At 42.3% G+C, this 19,815-nt stretch overlaps 1 protein-coding gene across 3 annotated transcripts in view; it reads right to left on the bottom strand.

The window, feature by feature from the left end:
* The window catches only part of LOC120861342 (protein SCAF11-like), a 92,657-nt gene extending 73,685 nt beyond the window's left edge, over nt 1–18,972 (bottom strand). The window contains exon 1 of one of the 3 annotated variants that reach the window (XM_040236988.1): nt 18,689–18,972. The gene's annotated coding sequence lies outside the window, so the exon portion shown is untranslated. The remainder of the gene's footprint in view (nt 1–18,688) is intronic. The other 2 variants (XM_040236989.1, XM_040236990.1) reach the window with 2 other exon arrangements.
* Nucleotides 18,973–19,815: the final 843 nt, after the last annotated feature.

The raw sequence follows: 19,815 nt of genomic DNA, 5'->3' as shown, positions 1-19,815 counted from the left end.
TACTGTAATGTATGACAGGTTTCCACTATATCTCAGTTCTATAATAGTAGCATGTTATATGTCCTCCAATAACTTCAATACATACTTATGCAATTCTTCTCTAATAAATCCGAGCCTTGCCTAAGATATGAAGGAAGGACTAGAAGGAGGAAATAATTATGTTATCTTCATTTGTCCTTGAGATTCTCACCTCTATTTTCTCAAATCTATTTATTAAAGCACTAGTTTAAATGATAAACGCAAACCAAAAGCTCTTAGATGTTTTCTTTCTTTCCATTAGCCATTCCTCAACATTTATTACCAGTCCACTGAAGGCATGAGTCTGGAAAAGTAGAGTTTACATTTAGAAGACTAAACCTGAGAAATCTATATGCAGGTCAGGAAGCAACAGTTAGAACTGGACATGGAACAACAGACCGGTTCCAAACAGGAAAAGAAGTACGTCAAGGCTGTATACTGTCACCATGCTTATTTAACTTCTATGCAGAGTACATCATGAGAATCGCTGGGCTGGAAAAAGTACAAGTTGGAATCAAGATTACTGGGAGAAATATCAATAACCTCAGATGTGCAGATGACACCACCCTTATGGCAGAAAGTGAAGAAGAACTAAAGAGGCTCTTGATGAAAGTGAAAGAGGAGACTGAAAAAGTTGCCTTAAAGCTCAACATTCAGAAAACTAAGATCATGGCATCCGGTCCCATCACTTCATGGCAAATAGATGGGGAAACGGCAGAAACAGGGGCTGACTATTTTTCCGGGCTCCAAAATCACTGCAGATGGTGACTGCAGATATGAAATTAAAAGATGGTTGCTCTTTGAAAGAAAGGTTATGACCAACCTAGACAGCATATTAAAAAGCAGAGACATTACTTTGCCAACAAAGGTCCGTCTAGTCAAGGCTATGGTTTTTCCAGTAGTCACATATGGATGTGAGAGTTGGACTATAAAGAAAGCTGAGCACCGAAGAATCGATGCTTTTGAACTGTGGTGTTGGAGAAGACTCTTGAGAGTCCCTTGGACTGCAAGGAGATCCAACCAGTCCATCCTAAAGGAGACCAGTCCTGGGTGTTCACTGGAAGGACTAATGTTGAAGCTGAAACTCCCAATAGTTTGGCCATGTGATGCTAAGAGCTGACTCACTGGAAAAGACCCTGATGTTGGGAAAGATTGAGGGGAGGAAGAGAAGGGGACAACAGAGGATGAGACGGTTGGATGGCATCACCGACTCAATGGACATGCGTTTGGGTAAACTTGGGGAGTTGGTGATGGACAGGGAGTCCTGGCGTGCTGCGGTTCATGGGATCGCAAAGAGTCGGACACGATTGAGCGACTGAGCTGAACTGAACTATTAGAGACAAAAAAAAACAAAAAGAATAATGCAGGTCTACAGACAATCACAACAAACCTCTCAGGAGGACTACAGGAGCTCTTGGGATCAGTAGCAATGTACCCTTATATCTGGGAAGCAGAATGACCAAGAGGAAAGCGAATCCTGAGAGGGAGCATGGAACTAGAGAAAGAATTACTATCTTTTTATACTTTTCTTCTAACTCCAAATAAGAAAACTAAACTATTTCTCTAATTTAATCTTTAATCTCCCTTAGAGAGACTCCTGAATTAAAATGGTAACCCCAGTCTACCTATTTCTCAAAAAAGATGGGAAAATTATGTTAAGCACAGGAAACATTTGCAAATAAATCCCAAGAATTAAAGGAAAGGAAATACTGACAATAAAATACCATACACAAATGCTTGTTAGAGAGGAATGGAAATGGGTTTCATCTATAGCAGTGGGGGAGGGAGGAGGACAAAGTTCAAAACATTGCTTCTGAAATACTGCTCAGTTCTGTTGAAACAAGACTTTAAAAACTTACGTTACAGAATTTCAACTCCATAAATAGTCTCAAGCATAGATTACTAAATGTCATTCCTTGACCAGTTCCTCAAGTAATGTCACTTTCTTTGTACTAATCCCTTCCAAGTTGGTATAAGTTGCTATAGTAAAACTAATATGGATGGGAGGGGTGGGGGGACCTGCTTTGTGTAGTACAAAGGACATCCACTCTCTCTCTATTCTAGGTATGCCTATTGTCTGACTTTCTTAAATTCAACCTAAGTAGCTATCTCAGAGATAAACAAAATTTTATTCTGTTACATTAAGTATATGATCAATGTGTTCTCAGATCAATTTTTCACACGTAACTTAAAGCAGCATTTCACAATACTACTCTTTAAGATACAGTACTATTTTAACTTAGAAATACATTACAACATACTATGAAAACTTACTTAAAAAAAAAAAAAAACACCACACACTCCTCCATACTGGCATCGGGCATGGCAGATCCTGGGATTCTCTCTGCAATGTAATCTTATCACAAATGCTTCAAATGCCCCAAGAACTCGACCTGACTATGCTTTTCACACTGCTTCTAGCCATTACTTTCTGATATGTCAGAAGTTATTTAACTCTTACAGTAGTTTGTGAAGACGATATCTCCATTTTACATACAGTGAAAATAAGTAACTTGTCCGAGGTCACAAAGCCACTGGTTAAGCAGCAGGACTGGTACTCACTAGCCCTTTGCCAGAAAATAAAACAAGTATCAATCCAAGTTACTAGACATTAAAAACATTCAAGCAATGAGAAGCAGTAACACATTTAATGACTCAAATGACTACAAAACTATTAAGCTGTTATCTGCGTTATTTGCAAGACAGCCAGGATCCAGCACCATGCACCACACCTTAAAGTACCTAATAAACACCTCTGAATGAATGAATTATAAATATGAACAAGCCTGTCTAACTCAATGAAATCACAGCCCTGTCTAACTCGATGAAACTATGAGCCATGCTGTGTAGGGTCACCCAAGACGGACGGGTCATGGTGGAGAGTTCTGACAAAATGTGGTCCACAGGAAAAGGGAATGGCAAATTACTTCAGTATCCTTGCCTTGAGAACCCCATGAACAGTATGAAAAGGCAAAGAGATAGGACACTGAAAGATGAACTCCCCAAGTCAGTAGCTGCCCAATATGCTTCTGGAAAAGAGGAGAAATAGCTCCAGAAAGAACAAAGAGGCTGAGCCACGTGAAAACGATGCCCCGTTGTGAATGTGACTGCCGATGGAAGTAAAGTTGGATGCTGTAAAGAACAACACTGGACAGGAACCTGGAATGTGAGGTCCATGAATCAAGGTAAACTGGAAGTAGTCAAACAAGAGATGGCAAGAGTGAACATCGACATTTTAGGAATGAGCTAAAATTGACCAGTTCAGTTCAGTCACTCAGTTGTGTCCGACTCTGAGACTCCATGAACTGCAGCATGCCAGGACTCCCTGTCCATCACCAACTCCCGGAGTTCACCCAAACCCATGTCCATCGAGTCAGTGATGCCATCCAGCCATCTCATCCTCTGTCGTCCCCTTCTCCCCCTGCCCCCAATCCCTCCCAGCATCAGGGTCTTTTCCAATGAGCCAACTCTTCGCATGAGGTGGCCAAAGTATTTGAGTTTCAGTTTCAGCATCATTCCTTCCAATGAACACGCAGGACTGAACTCCTTTCGGATGGACTGGTTGGATCTCCCTGCAGTCCAAGGGACCCTCAAGAGTCTTCTCCAGCACCACAGTTTAAAAGCATCAATTCTTCGGCGCTCAGCTTTCTTCACAGGCCAACTCTGACATCCATACACAACCACTGGAAAAACCATAGCCTTGACTAGATGGACCTTTGTTGACAAAGTAACGTCTCTGCTTTTTAATATGCTGCCTAGGTTGGTCATAACTTTCCTTCCAAGGAGTAAGAGTCTTTTAATTTCATGGCTGCAGTCACCATCTGCAGTGATTTTGGAGCCAAAAAATAAAGTCTGCCACTGTTTCCACTGTTTCCCCATCTATTTCCCATGAGGTGATGGGACCAAATGCCATGATCTTCGTTTTCTGAATGTTGAGCTTTAAGCCAACTTTTTCACTCTCCTCTTTCACTTTCATCAAAAGGCTTTTTAGTTCCCCTTCACTTTCTGCCTTAAGGGTGGTGTCATCTGCATATTTGAGGTTATTGACATTTCTCCCAGCAATCTTGATTCCAGCTTGTGCTTCTTCCAGCTCAGCATTTCTCATGATGTACTCTGCATATAAGTTAAATAAGCAGGGTGACAATATACAGCCTTGACGTACTCCTTTTCCTATTTGGAACCAGTCTGTTGTTCCATGTCCTGTTCTAACTGTTGCTTCCTGACCTGCATATAGGTTTCTCAAGAGGCAGGTTAGGTGGTCTGGTATTCCCATCTCTTTCAGAATTTTCCAGTTTATTGTGATCCACACAGTCAAAGGCTTTGGAATAGTCGATAAAGCAGAAATAGATGTTCTTCTGGAACTCTCTTGCTTTTTTGATGATCCAGTGGATGTTGGCAATTTGATCTCTGGTTCCTCTGCCTTTTCTAAAACCAGCTTGAACATCAGGAAGTTCACGGTTCACGTATTGCTGAAGCCTGGCTTGGAGAACTTTGAGCATTACTTTACTAACGTGTGAGATGAGTGAAATTGTGCAGTAGTTTGAGCATTCTTTGGCATTGCCTTTCTTTGGGATTGGAATGAAAACGGACCTTTTCCCGTCCTGTGGCAACTGAGTTTTCCAAATTTGCTGGCATACTGAGTGCAGCACTTTCACAGCATCATGTTTCAGAATTTGAAATAGCTCAACTGGAATTCCATCACCTCACTAGCTTTGTTCAACAGAATGTGGTCCACTGGAGAAGGCAATAGCAAACCACTTCAGTATTCTTGCCTTGAGAACCCCATGAACAGTATGAAAAGGCAAAATGATAGGATACTGAAAGGGGAACTCCCCAGGACAGTAAGTGCCCAATATGCTACTGGAGATCAGTGGAGGAATAACTCCTGGAAGATTGAAGGGATGAAGCCAAAGCAAAAACACCACCCAGTTGTGGATGGGACTGGTGACAGAAGCAAGGTCCGATGCTGTAAAGAGCAATATTGCATAGGAACCTGGAATGTTAGGTCCATGAATCAAAGCAAATTGGAAGTGGTCAAACAGGTGATGGCAAGAGTGAATGTCGACATTCTAGGAATCAGAGAACTAAAATGGATGGGAATGGGTGAATTTAACTCAGATGACCATTATATCTACTACTGTGGGCAGGAATCCCTTAGAAGGAATGGAGTAGCCATCATGGTCAACAAAAGAGTCCGAAATGCAGTACTTGGATGCAATCTCAAAAACGACAGAATGATCTCTGTTCGTTTCCAAGACAAATCATTCAATATCACGGTAATCCAAGTCTACGCCCCAACCACTGATGCCAAAAAAGCTGAAGTTCAACAGTTCTATGAAGACCTATAAGTCCTTCTAGAACTAACACCAAAAAAAAAGAAGTCTTTTTCATCATAGGGGACTGAAATACAAAAGTAGGAAGTCAAGAGATACCTGGAGTAATAGGCAAGTTTGGCCTGGGAGTACAAAATGAAGCAGGGAAAAGGCTAACAGAGTTTTGCCTGACAATGCACTGGTCAAAGCAAACAGCCTCTTCCAACAACACAAGAGATGACTCTACACACAGACAACACCAGATGGTTAATACAGAAATTAATTAGATTATATTCTTTGTAGCTGAAGATGGAGAAGCTCAATACAGTCAGCAAAAACAAGACCAGGAGCTGATAGTGGTTCAGACCATGAACTCCTTATTGCAAAATTCAGACTTAAATTGAAGAAAGTAGGGAAAACCCCTAGACCATTCAGGTATTACCTAAATCAAATCCCTTCTGATTATACAGTGGAAGTGACAAATAGATTCAAGGGATTAGATCTGATAGATAGGACTGCCTGAAGAACTATGGATGGAGGTTCATAACAGTGTACAGAAGGTGGTGATCAAAACCACCCCCAAGAAGAAGAAACACAAAAAGGCAAAATGGTTGTCTAAGGCCTTAAAAACAGCTGAGAAAAGAAGAGAAATGAAAGGCAAATGAGAAAAGGAAAGATATACCCATCTGAATGCAGAGTTCCAAAGAATAGCCAAAAGAGATAAGAAACAGCTGAGAAAGGAAGAGAAATGAAAGGCAAATGAGAAAAGGAAAGATATACCCATCTGAATGCAGAGTTCCAAAGAATAGCTAGAAGAGATAAGAAAGCCTTAAGTGATCAATGCAAAGAAATTGAGGAAAGCAACAGAATGGGAAAGACTAGAGAACTCTTCAAGACAATCAGAGATACCAAGGGAACATTTCTGCAAAGATGGGCTCGATAAAGGACAGAAATAGTATGGACCTAATAGAAGCATAAGATATTAAGAGGTGGCAAGAATACACAGAAGAACTACACAAACCAGATCTTCATGAGCCAGATAACCACGATGGTATGATCACTCACGTAGAGCCAGACATCCTGGAATGTGAAGTCAAGTGGGCCTTAGGAAGCATCACTACAAACAAAGCTAGTGGAGGTGATGGAATTCCAGTTGAGCTATTTCAAATCCTAAAAGATGCTGTGAAAGTGCCACATTCAATATGCCAACAAATCTGGAAAATTCAGCAGTGTCCACAGGACTGGAAAGGTCAGTTTTCATTCCAATCCCTAAGAAAGGCAATGCCAAAGAATGCTCAAACTACCGCACAACTGCACTCATCTCACATGCTAGCAAGGTAATGCTCAACATTCTCCAAGCTAGGTTTCAACAGTACATGAACCAAGAACTTCCAGATGTTCAAGGTGATTTTAGAAAAGGCAGAGGAACCAGAGATCAAATTGCCAACATCCACTGGATCATACAAAAAGAAAGAGAATTCCAGAAAAACATGTACTTCTGCTTTATTGACTATGCCAAAGCCACTGACTTTGTGGATCACAATAAACTGTGGAAAATTCTGAAAAGGACAGGAATACCAGACCATGTTAGCTGACTCCTGAGAAATCTCAATGCAGATCAAGAAGCAACAGTTAGAACCAGACATGGAACAACGGACTGGTTCCAAATTAGAAAAGGAGTACGTCAAGGCTGAATCTTGTCACCTTATTTAACTTATATGCAGAGTACATCATGAGAAATGCCAGGTGGGATTAATTACAAGCTGGAATCAAGATTGCTGGGAGAAATATCAATAACCTCAGATATGCAGATGATACCACCCTTATGGCAGAAAACGGAGAACTAAAGAGCCTCTTAATGAAAGTGAAAGAGGAGAGTGAAAAAGCTGAGTTAAAACTCAATATTCAAAAGACTAAGATCACAACATCAGGTCCTATCACTTCACAGTAAATAGATGGGGAAACAATGGAAACAGTGAAAGACTTTATTTTCTTTGGCTCCAAAATCACTTCAGATGGTGACTGCAGCCATAGAATTAAAAGACGCTTGCTCCTTCAAAGAAAAGCTATGACCAACCTAGACAGTGTATTAAAAAGCAGAGTCATTAACTTTACCAACAAGGATCCGTCTAGTCCAAACTATGATTTTTCCAGTAGTCATGTATGGATGTGAGAGTTGGACCATAAAGAAAGCTGAGCACCGAAGAATTGATGCTTTTGAACTGTGATGTTGGAGAAGACTCTTGAGAGTCCCTTGGATTGCAAGGAGATCAAACCAGCCAATCCTAAAGGAAATCAGTCCTGAATATTAATTGGAAGGACTAATGGTGAAACTAACGCTCCAATAGTTTGGCTACCAGATGCAAAGAACCAACTCACTGGAAATACCTTGATCCTTGGAAAGATTGAAGGCAGGAGGAAAAGGGGACAATAGAGGATGAGATGGTTGGACCGTATCATTGGCTCACTGGACATGAGTTTGAGCAACTCAGGGAGTTGGTGATGGACGTGGAAACCTGGTGTGCTGCAGTCCATGGGGTTGCAAAGAGTTGGACAAGACTGAGAGACTGAGCAACTGAACTGAAAAACACCCTTAGGTAATATTTAGTCAGCTCATTTGTCAGGCATGATCTTAAATTAAATACATACATGTTATGTTCCACGGAGAAAAAAGTAACACTGTTGAAATGAACAGGAAGACAGAGGTTCTCAGCAGATAAACAATAACTTTATTTTTTAAACAAAGAAACAAATGAAAAATTTAGAACTGAAAAACACAATGTCTGAAATAAGATCTTAAAAACAGGATGGAAATGTAAAGGAATGAGTCAGTAAATGTGAAGATACAGTAACAGAAATGATCTGAAGATCAGAGAAATAAAAGACTGAAAGAAAATGAAGAGTCTCAGGCTCCTATGGACAATATCCAAAGTTCGATTCATGCCCAGAAAAAGGAAAAAGATTGGCATAGAAAAATATATTTTTCTTACAACACTGCTTAAAAGGCTTTAAAATCATTCACTAAACAGAGCTAACTTAAAGTTATGAAAGACAGAGATGGAGTTAGGTGCTATTACCACCAGACTCAGGTAAACATTACTGAAAATAGGTGAGGACACTGTGTGTGCTCACTGTGTGTGTCCGACTCTCTGTGGCCCCATGAACTGTAGTCTGCCAGGTTCCTCTGCCCATGGAATCTTCCAGGCAAGATACTGGAGTGCAGTGCCATTTCCTACTCCAGGGACTCTTCCTGACCCAGGGATCCAACTGGCGTCTCTTGTGTCTCCTATACTGGCAGGCAGATTATTTACAACTAGTGCCACTACTGACAGTCACCTACGAGAGGTGACAGTCACCTACGAGAGGTGACAATCAGCATATGGGACGATCGGTATTCAGAGCCAGGTATGATTGACTCCAAAACCTATATAAACAGAAAACTGATTCTTAACCTTACTGTTAAGATTACAGTTAAAAAAAAAAAAAAAATTCCCTTAAAAGTACATCTGAGGGGTTTCCCTGGTGGCTCAGCGGTCTAAAAAAAAAAGAAGAACCTGTCAGTACAGCAGACACAGGTTGGATCGCTGATCTGGGAAGATTCCAGGTGCCACAGAGAAAATAAGCCTGTGCACTACAACTACAAAGCCCATGAACCTCAACTACTCAAGCCTAAGCGCTTAAAGCCTGTGCTCCACAAGAGAAGCCACCACAACGGAAAGCCCACACAACGCAACTAAAGGGTAACCCCAACTCGCTGCAACTAAAAAGCCTACGCAGCAACAAAGCCCCGGCACAGCCAGAAATTAATAATTTTTTTAAATACATCTGAGAACTCTAGGGTAAAGAAAGAAATAAGGACAAAGATTAGTCTTTCTAAGAGATGTGAGAATCTCAAGAGGGTTTATATTAAAACTTGAGAACAAATTTCTCTAATTTTCACTAAAATTGTTGGTACAATAATCGTTTGTAAAAACAAGTAAGTATAATCTTTAAAAGTACATGTCGGTATGTTACAATTCCACCTGGATGTGTTAGAAGCTAAGTCTGTGGGCAAAGTGTCCATACAAGCAATGGTGAGATAGCCCAGAATGAGGTATTAGAACTCAAGCAGAATGGCAAGATGCTCTGCATGAGGTATGAGAGAAGCCTGGAATGAGGAATGTATCCTGGTACAAGGTGTCGGAGCCCTAGCAGAGTGTAAAAGTTATGCAAGACAGGGGAGGGAGCAGCAATGGCAGTGGGAAACTGGCTACGTAGCTAGGATTGGTCCTATAAGTAAATAACTAAGGGTGATGGGAGGTAAGTAATTCCTTTTAAGAAAAGGGAGTTATAAACTTGGAGGAGAAAACTGGGGAAAAAAAAAACAAAAAACACAACACTGTTTATTGGAAAAACTGGCATCAACTCACGGTTTTTATATATAGATGAAGATATAAATATAGCAACAAAATCTTGGTTTCTGAATACCTTTCTCCACTAAAAGAAACCACACCTTCGAGAAATGGTTGATTCCAGGGCTGTGGCAAGGAAAGTTTAAGCTGAGCCTGGAACATTTTCTTTTCAAACAGTAAGGAGTGCTCAAAGCAAGTCAGAAGAACACAGAAACTAGCCTGAAGTGGCTTTCATCACTAGCCAAAGCTGGGGCAATTTGAGAATCAACAAACAGCAAGTTTGATAATGATCGAGCTTAACATAGTCTCAAAATACTTTCCCACAAAGTACTTATTAATTACTAAAAGGGAGGGAAACTCTTCAGCAAAGAGGCTTGGGAGACTTCACCTTACTTAGGACTTCCCTGGTGGCTCAGACGGTTAAGCGTCTGTCTACAATGCGGGAGACCTGGGTTCAATCCCTGGGTGGGGAAGATCTTCTGGAGAAGGAAATGGCAACCCACTCCAGTATTCTTGCCTGCAAAAATCCCATGGATGGAGGAGCCTGGTAGCCTACAGTCCATGGGGTCGCAGAGTCAGACACGACTGAGTGAACTCACCTTACTTAAGTGATCAAAATGCGCACCATCAGTAAGGGGACAAATATAACTATGCCATTTGACAGGATGTAACATGAGCACAGTATTATCACTGTGGTACTCCTATCAAAAATGCACAATCTGAATCCAACCACAAGGAGACATCAGGCAAATCCAAATCTTTGGACATTTTACAACAAAACTAACCTGTAATCTTTTTAAGTGTCAGGGCCATGAAAATCAATGAAAGACAGAGAAATTGTTCCAGGCTGAAGCAATGTAAAAAGACATTATAATTAAATAAATGCAACAGAGAATTCTGAACCGGATCACTTTGTTACAGAGGAAATCACTATGAAAACTGGCAAAACTTGGATGATGTTTGAGTAGATGGTAGTAATATACCAATATTAATTTCCTAAACTTAATATTGTTTCTGTAATAGAATGTCCCTGTCCTTGATTGGGGCAATGAGACTGCAATCTACAACTTACTCAGTTTTTTGCACTAACTTGGAACTTTTGTTAAAGTCTGAGACTTAAAAAAAAAAAAAAGAAAAAGATTACCCAAAATATTCACTTACAGCATCTAAAGCTAGAATATAAGCAAAACAGTACTCCTTTTAAAGAAAATGTGTTTCCATCTATTATTATACAGGAAATGACTCTATTATTTATGGGATTCTTTTGATCTATATCTGCACTGTCCAAGATAGTACCACTGTTCTGTTTCCCATTGCACTGACCACATTTCAAATGTTCCACAGTCACTGCTACTTCAGTTACTATCAGCTACTACATAGGGGAGCAGAGATACAGAACACTTTCATCATCACAGAAACGTCTACTACTAGAAAACACTGATGCAGAGTTTGGGAAGTCAACAGATGTAATAACTAACTAAAGGCCAAAGACTCAGACAGACATGGGCATAGATTCTTAGCAACTGCTCTCACACTTAACAAGTCATTTGACTTCTCCAGAGCCTCAGACTCCTTTCTGTAGAACAGATTAATGCACCCAGCACTGCAAGGCCTCTGAAAACATCAAACGAAAATTAATGCAAAATGTCTAGAACACAGTAGTTGGCACACAGTAAATATGATAAACAATAACTGTGGGCAAGAATCCCTTAAAATAAACGAAGTAGGCATCATAGTCAACAAGAGAGTCCGAAATGCAGTACTTGGATGCAATCTCAAAAACGACAGAAGGATCTCTGTTCATTTCCAAGGCAAACCATTCATTATCACCGTAATCCAAGTCTATGCTCCTACCAATAATGCTGAAAAAGCTGAAATTGAACAGTTCTATGAAGACCCACAAGACCTTCTAGAACTAACACCCAAAAAAGATGTTCCTTTCATTATAGGGGACTGGAATGCAAAAGTAGGAAGTCAAGAAATACTTGGGAGTAACAGGAAAATTTGGCCTTGGAGTACAGAATGAAGCAGGGCAAAGACTAGCAGAGTTTGGCCAAGAGAACCCACTGGTCATAGTAAAGAGCCTCTTCCAACAATACAAGAGACGACTCTACACATGGACATCACCAGATAGTTAATACAGAAATCAAATTGATTATATTCTTTGCAGCCGAAGATGGAGAAGCTCTATGCAGTCAGCAAAAACAAGATCCGGAGCTGACTGTGGCTCAGATCATGAACTCCTTACTGGCAAATTCAGACTTATATTGAAGAAAGTAGGGAAAACCACTAGACCATTCAGGTACCATCTAAATCAATTCCCTTACAAGTATACAAAGGAAGTGACAAATAGATTCAAGGGATTAGATCTGATAAACAGAAGAACTATGATGGGTGGAGGTTCATGACATTGTACAGGAAGCAGTGATCAAGACTATCCCAAGAAGAAAAAGGCAAAATGGTTGTCTGAGGAAGCCTTACAAACAGCTGTGAAAAGAAGAGAAGCTAAAGGCAAAGGAGAAAAGAAAACATATACCTATTTGAATGCAGAGTTCAAAGAATAGCAAGGAGAGATAAGAAAGCCTTCCTCAGTGATCAATGCAAAGAAAGAGAGGAAAACAATAGAATGGGAATGACTAGAGATCTCTTCAAGAAAATTAGAGATACTAAGGGAATATTTCACACAAAGATGGGCACAATGGAGGATAGAAATGACATGGAACTGACAGAAGCAGAAGATATTAGAAGAGGTGGCAAGAATACACAGAACTATACAAAAAAGATCTTCATGACCCAGATAACCACAATGGTGTGATCACTTACCTAGAACCAGACATCCTGGAGTGCAAAGTCAAGTGAGCCTAGGAACAAAGCTAGTGGAGGCGATGGAATTTCAGTTGAGCTATTTCAAATCCTAAAAGATGATGTGGTGAAAGTGCTGCACTCAATATGCCAGCAAATTTGGAAAACTCAGCAGTGGCCACAGGACAGGAAAAGGACAGTTTTCACTCCAATTCCAAAGAAAGGCAATGCCAAAGAATGCTCAAACTACAGCACAATTTCACTCATCTCACACTCTAGCAAGGTAATGCTCAAAATTCTCCAAGCCAGGCTTCAACAGTACATGAACCCGTGAACTTCCAGATGTTCAAGTTGTATTTAGCAAAGTCTGAATTTGCCAGTAAAGAGGAACCAGAGATCAAATTGCCAACATCCGCTGGATCATCAAAAAAGCAAGAGTTCCAGAAAAACATCTCTTCTGCTTTATTGACTATGCCAAAGCCTTTGACTGTATGGATCACAACAAACTGCGGAAAATTCTTGAAGAGATGGGAATACCAGACCACCTGACCTGTCTCCTGAGAAATCTGTATGCAGATCAAGTAGCAACAGTTAGAACTGGACATGGAACAACAGACTGGTTCCAAATCGGGAAAGGAGTACACCTAGGCTGTATATTGTCACCCTGCTCATTTAACTTATATGCAGAGTACATCATGAGAAACGCTGGGCTGGATGAAGCACAGGCTGGAATCAGGATTGCAGGGAGAAATATCAATAACCTCAGATATGCAGATGACAGCGCCTTATGGCAGAAAGCGAAGAAGAACTAGATAGCCTCTTGATGAAAGTGAAAGAGAAGAGTGAAAAAAGTTGGCCTAAAGCTCAACATTCAGAAAACTAAGATCATGGCATCTGGTCCCATCACTTCATGGCAAACAGATGGGGCAACAATGCAAAGTGAAGACTTTATATTGGGGGGGGCTCCAAAATCACTGTAAATGGGGACTGCAGCCATGAAATTAAAAGATGCTTGCTCCCTGGAAGAAAAGTTATCACCAACCTAGACAATATATGAAAAAGCAGAAATGTTACTTTGTCAACAAAGGTCAGTCTAGTCAAAGCTATGGTTTTTCCAGAAGTCATGTATTGATGTGAGACCATAAAGAAAGCTGAGTACCAAAGAACTGATGCTTTTGAACTGTGGTGTTGGAGAAAACTCTTAAAGAGTCCCTTAGACTGCAAGAAGATCCAACCAGTCCATCCTAAAGGAGATCTGTCCTGGGTGTTCATTGGAAGGACTGATGTTGAAGCTGAAACTCAAATACTTTGGCCACCTGATGTGAAGAGCTGACTCATCTGAAAATACCCTGATGCTGGGAAAGATTGAAGGTAAGAGGAGAAGGGAATGGCAGAGGATGAGATGGTTGGATGGCATCACCGACTCAGCAGACATGAGTTTGAGCAAGCTCTGGGAGTTGGTGATGGACAGGGAAGCCTGGCATGCTGCAGTCCCTGGGATCACAAAGAGTCAGACTCGTCTGAGCAACTGAACTGAAGTCTCTTCTATAATGAGACTGGATGATTTCTTAATCTTTGATCTCAGTATTTTTAGCAATTTCAGGAGCATCAATTTGAAAATAAGCTTACTATCCTGCTTGTTCAAAAGGCTAATGAGCTCCATGTTGTTAAATGCAAAGAAAAATCTTTTTTCTCTTTTTTTTGGTCTTGCCATGCAGCTTGTGGGATTTTAGTCTCCTAATCAGGGATTGAACCTGGGCCCTGGGCAGTGACAGTCAGGAGTCCTAACTGGACTGCCAAAGAATTTCCCAAAGAAAAATCTGTTAGTTCTCACTTTACTCAACTCTGATCATCACTTGACCCTACTGACTAGTCTCCCCTTGAAATACTCTCTTCCTTCGGTTTCTGTAATACCCTCAACTCCTATTTCTCTGTCCTTCACAGATTCTTTGGGAGCTCACATTCCTCTAACAACTTTTTTTTTAAACGTTAGAGGCTACTGTGATTCCATTTTAGCAGCTCTTTTTTCCAAGTTATAAACCTTTCCCTAAACAATTTCATCTATAGTTTCAACTACCTATATGCTGCTGCTGCTGCTAAGTTGCATCAGTTGTGTCCGACTCTGCGCAACCCCATAAATGGCAGCCCACCAGCCCATACCTCTCCCTTGAACTTTAGAATCAAGTATCTAATTGCCTACAGAAATATCCCTGTGAAAGCTCCAAAGCTCAAACTCACTAGTCAGAATCAGAAGAACCCTGGTCTTTTTTTTTGGTACCACCATCAAACTCATCCATTTAACTCAAGAGTCATCTTTGAAATTTCTCTCTCCTTCACCTTCAATCCACTGAGCGTGGCCTGATGATCACATGTTTGTCCACCTCCACACTTCTCATCGTAATTCAAGCTATCCTCATCTACTCTGGACTGCTACTGCAAAAGTCTTTACTAATGTCTCCATATCCATTCTTGCCGTCTCTCCTTCCTTTCAATACACAGCACCACAATCCTAGTTCTGCCTTCTGGGACTACCAAAAAACAAGACTAACCTGACTTCTAAATGACAACATTTCAAAGAGTAAGAAGGTTATACCATTCCACTCTTAGCCAAGCATTCTTAGTTTTCTCTATATTCTGACAAATCACTTTCAAGATCACGTTCTGTCGTACTGTCCTTTAAACTGAATAGATCTTAATGCATGGATATAAGTAACCTAGCAGTTTATACAAAAGAATGAAACTTGCATAGCCTCAAATTTCAAACCACAATTACTATTTTTAATGTTTTCATGTGTTTAGCTGCTGCTGCTGCTAAGTTGCTTCAGTCGTGTCCGACTCTGTGCGACCCCATAGACGGCAGCCCACCAGGCTCCCATGTTCCTGGGATTCTCCAGGCAAGAAAGCATGTTAATATTTGTTAAGTACCTACTATATATCAGACACTGTTCAGTGTTCAGGCACAAAACAGTGATGCAAACTGACAAACCTCATTCTTATAGAACTTGCTTTAAAGAGAAAAATACAATAAACTTAAGTTAGTAAACTATACAGCATCTTGGAAAATGTTAAGTGCTATGGAGAAAAACCTGGCTTAAAAAGGGCTAAGAAATGTAGGAGGATGGGCTGACGCTTTAAGAGTAGTCAAAGAAAATCTCAGTAGTAGAGTAGAGAAGTGTAGCTAGAGAAACTGAAGTCAGAGAGGAAGACACTCAAAAAGTCTCAGATCCTGGCAGACCATAGTAAGAGCTATGTATTTAACTATGACTGAGAAGGGAAGCCATTTGAGAAGAGAAGTGACAGGATCTGATGTATTTTGTCAGGATCACTCTGGCTGCTGAGTGTTAAAGACTCTAGGGAACAAAGGTCATAGTGAAACATCTCAGAATATTATTCTGTGAGACATGACAGTGTTGTTTTTACATTTTATATTGAACTTTTATGTGCATTAGGAATTACAAAGCCACAACTTAAAAAAAAAAAAAAAGGAAAGTGAGGACAGTAACAATGAAAAGACGAGCATTGGGAACAGCAATAAAATGATACAGGATATTTTAACTCCAGGCTCTACTCAGTGCTACTAAAAGTTTATCACCATCAGATGCAAGATTCAATGTAAAGCTATTAACTTATTCTTTGAGACAGGGGATATAATTAAGATTATTTCACTGGGGAAGGTAAGTCAAGATTCAGTTTACATCACTAAAAGACAATGGTCAATGATGGCAGAGCTTACTAAAAGGAACTTACAATGAAAATTATTCTAGGGCTGACTCTTCATTATTTTTGTACCTGCCATTCTCCTTAGTTAGGTTTTACAGCTATGTCTCATTGATGAAAGTTAAAAAAAAAAAGTATTACGTAGATGAGTAATATAATTCTACACTTTCTAATTACTAAAAGATGCTACTGGTAACAGCACTGATTCATCCTATCTCTGATTAACAGCGTAACTTTTCAAGAAAATTGCCTGAAGTACTGGTTAGGGCCCAAAGGACTGTAGGGAAGCTGATGACCCCTGAACAGTTTCAGTGTTAACCCATGAAACCCATTGTGGTTGGTTCATGTCCGACTCTTGCGATCCAATGGACTGTAGCCTGTCAGGCTCCTCTGTCCATGGGATTCTCCAGGCAAGAATACTGGAGTGGGTTGCCATTTCCTTCTCCAGGGGATCTTCCGGACCCAGGAATCGAACCCAGGTCTCCTGCATTGCAGGCAGATGATTTACCAACTGAGCTATGAAGGAAGCCCTTTCTTTGTTGAAGGATGACCAAATACAAGACAGAGCTCTCAAAAAAAAAGAGCTTAAGTATAAAAAAGCCTAAAACAGAGGGAATTTCAAACATTTGTTTAGTTAGCAAATAGAACTATATAAGCAATGAAACCTGTTACTACCACCTAAAAGCATACAAAAATACGCCCCTTAAAAACTTTCCATGACTTAAGTTTCAAGTAGCATATTTAGGAACAATTTTCCATTTTCTTCCAGTTTTCTTCCCCCTCAACGTAGTGAAAATGTCTTTACAGCATAAGTACGCTTAAGTAAGCAGAGATCCAAATCCTACCCTGCCAAAATCTTAAGAGGTACTCAAATTCTCAAGCATAAAGGTCACTAGCTCAACGAAAAATGTACTGATTATTAAAATACTTGCAAGCACCGAACAAGAAAAAACTATAGCGGAAAAAAAATGCAGTTACAATAAGAATTGCTAATCTTTAAAAAATTCTTCATATTGCATTAACAAAATACAAAGTAAACTCAGATTACCTTTCATAATAGTAAAACAAAAGAAATAAAAAAGACAATTTCATTTCTTCTGCCAGTTCGTTAAAACAACAAAAACAAAAGTCCCACAAACTTTATTGCAGCTCTTAGCAAACAGCAAAAAAGTCAAATGATTAGGCCAACTGCCAAAGAAACAGGGAAGAGAAAGCAATAGTGTGGAAAAAGACTTGATTACATACCAAAATTTTAATACCAATAAAACACAAAACCCACATTTAAGAATGTACTTCAACATCCTGCTGAGGTAAGCAGTCATATGCACGAATCAACTTTTGTTTTATAATGAAAAAACGCATCTATCAAACATGCTTTTTCCAATATTCAGTGAATTTCCCAAATTGGGAAAACTGAAGAACGGCATCTACTAGCCAAAGCACTATATTAAAAACTTTTTGGTCAGTTCTGCCTAAATCTCTTAGTTCACTAGCAGTATGACAAAAATATTAAAATGTAACCCAAAATGACTGAAAAACGCTCAACTCGTAGACACTGTGTGTATAACAGGGTACAGAAATACTTTGAGAATATTTTAAAATTCCATATTCGTATCTGAATGTTTTATTCAACTACTCTTAAATCAGGCGCTTACTTTCAGAACAATTTTTCAAAATGCGGGGAGAGAGCAAGACGGCCAGACATCTCTAAAAAATGTTTTTAATAGTTCAAAATTCCTTGTATCTAAGGAGGAGCGACTGATGGAGCCAAGTTGAGACCTCCCGGCCCTCTCGTCAGAAGGGGAAACTGGTTTAAAAATCGGAGGTGGGAGAAGAGTTTGGAATTCAGAGCATGGGGTAACGCGGATGCTCTGAAACGCCGGCTCTTCCCTAGTCGCGCACTCCGAGAGGTCACCGCGCAGTAAAGTTTGGTTTCACAAACGGGCTTGGACGCTATTGACAAAAGCAAAGTCTCCCAAGTCGAGAGAGGGCCGGGCTCGGGGAGCGCCCGGAAGCCCAGGACGACACAGTGCCCCGCAGGGACGGGGTTGGACGTGGGGCGACCCTGCCGCGGAGAAGCCTAGGCTCAACCCACTCCCCCAGGAGCCCGGGCGGGGACGGGAGCCGCCGGCGGAGGCGGCGGGTAGGCCACAGGGAGGAAATGGGACGGGGTACCGACAGCGAGGCGGTGGCGGCCGACACGGGGCCGCCCTCGCGGGGGTGGCGAGAGGAACGCGGGGCCTCCCCGCCTCAGCCTCCCCCGCCTCGAGAGGCGGCTCCAACTTTCCTCCGAGCGCAGAACGCCGCCTGGGCCGCGCGGGATTCCGAAACTTTGTCCGCCCTCCCATCGCCCCGGGCCCCCTCTCCCCCACTCCGCCGGCCCGTCCACCCCAGCCCGCAGCGACAGCTGCCTGCGCCCGTCCACCCCCGGGGTCGGCCCGTGTTTACCTCAGGCCGAGGTCGAGGCGCAGGCTCCGGCGGCGGCGGCAGCCCCACTGCAGGTCCCCAGGTTCCCGTCACGCCGCCGCCAAGTTCCCCAACATGGACTCCGTCCGCTCTGAGGTATTCCGGGGGCCGCTGAGGCGCCGGCTCTGCTGGCTGGCGCGGGAGGCGGCGGCGGTGGAGCAGGGAGCGGACCCGGGCTGCGCTGCTCCGCGCGGCTTGCGCCACCGCTGCTCCCCCTCCCCCCGCCCCGTCTGGCCTCCTCCCGCTCCGCTCCGCGCGTCCCCTTCCCCCTCCCCCTCTTCTCCCCTCGGCTAAGCCGCGCCGCCACAGGTCGGCGCGCTACGGTGACGCCGGCGGCGGCGGCGGCGGCGGCGGCGGCCCCTCCGCTGTTTCCCTACCCGCTCGCACTGGCCCTGCGTGCACGACTGTAGCGCTCCACCAGACCTCAGGGGGGCGCTGGCAATCCACCGTTTGCGACGGAAGAAAGTGACGGGCGGAGTCAAGTCACGCGGCCTGCGAGCAGGAGGGAGGGCCCCAGCTGGTGGCGCGGGCTTCTGGGAAACGTCCTTAACGCCCGGCTCTCCTCCCACGCCGCGGGTTCTGCGCCTGCGCGGCGCGCTGGAGTCAGCCCTGCGTTGCCGGCTGTACACCCCAAGCTGCAGAAGACGGTTAAGAAGGCTCTAGGGGAACAGGACATGAGGGGCTTTGTGCGGCCTTTACTATCCTATCTGATACTGAAAACAGTGTTTTGTTGTTTGGCGGTGGATTGAGTTTTCGTCCTGCAGCGTTACCCGCCTGAACTACACCTGCGGGGAGGCTGAAGTGGCCCCAACTTATAAGCTCACCTCTTTCTTCCCGCCCAGTGGGCATTTTTAAAACGCTTTGAAGAGGTATCCTACGTGACTCATCAAGCCTAGGCATGACCCCGTATCTAAATTCCCACAACAAAAAATTAAATGTGATCCTGATCCACTTGATGGTTCAGTTCAGTCGCTCAGATTTGTCCGACTCTTTGCGACCCCATAGACTGCAGCATACCAGGCTTCCCTGTCCATCACCAGCTCCCGGAGCTTGTTCAAACTCATGTCCATCCTGTTGGTGATGCCATCCAACCATCTCATCCTCTGCCT

Source organism: Oryx dammah, unplaced genomic scaffold (assembly GCF_014754425.2).
Source record: "Oryx dammah isolate SB20612 unplaced genomic scaffold, SCBI_Odam_1.1 HiC_scaffold_11232, whole genome shotgun sequence".
NCBI classification, from domain to species: domain Eukaryota; kingdom Metazoa; phylum Chordata; class Mammalia; order Artiodactyla; family Bovidae; genus Oryx; species Oryx dammah.
Note: the sequence above shows the minus strand (reverse complement) of the source record. Positions and strands in the feature narration are given on the sequence as shown.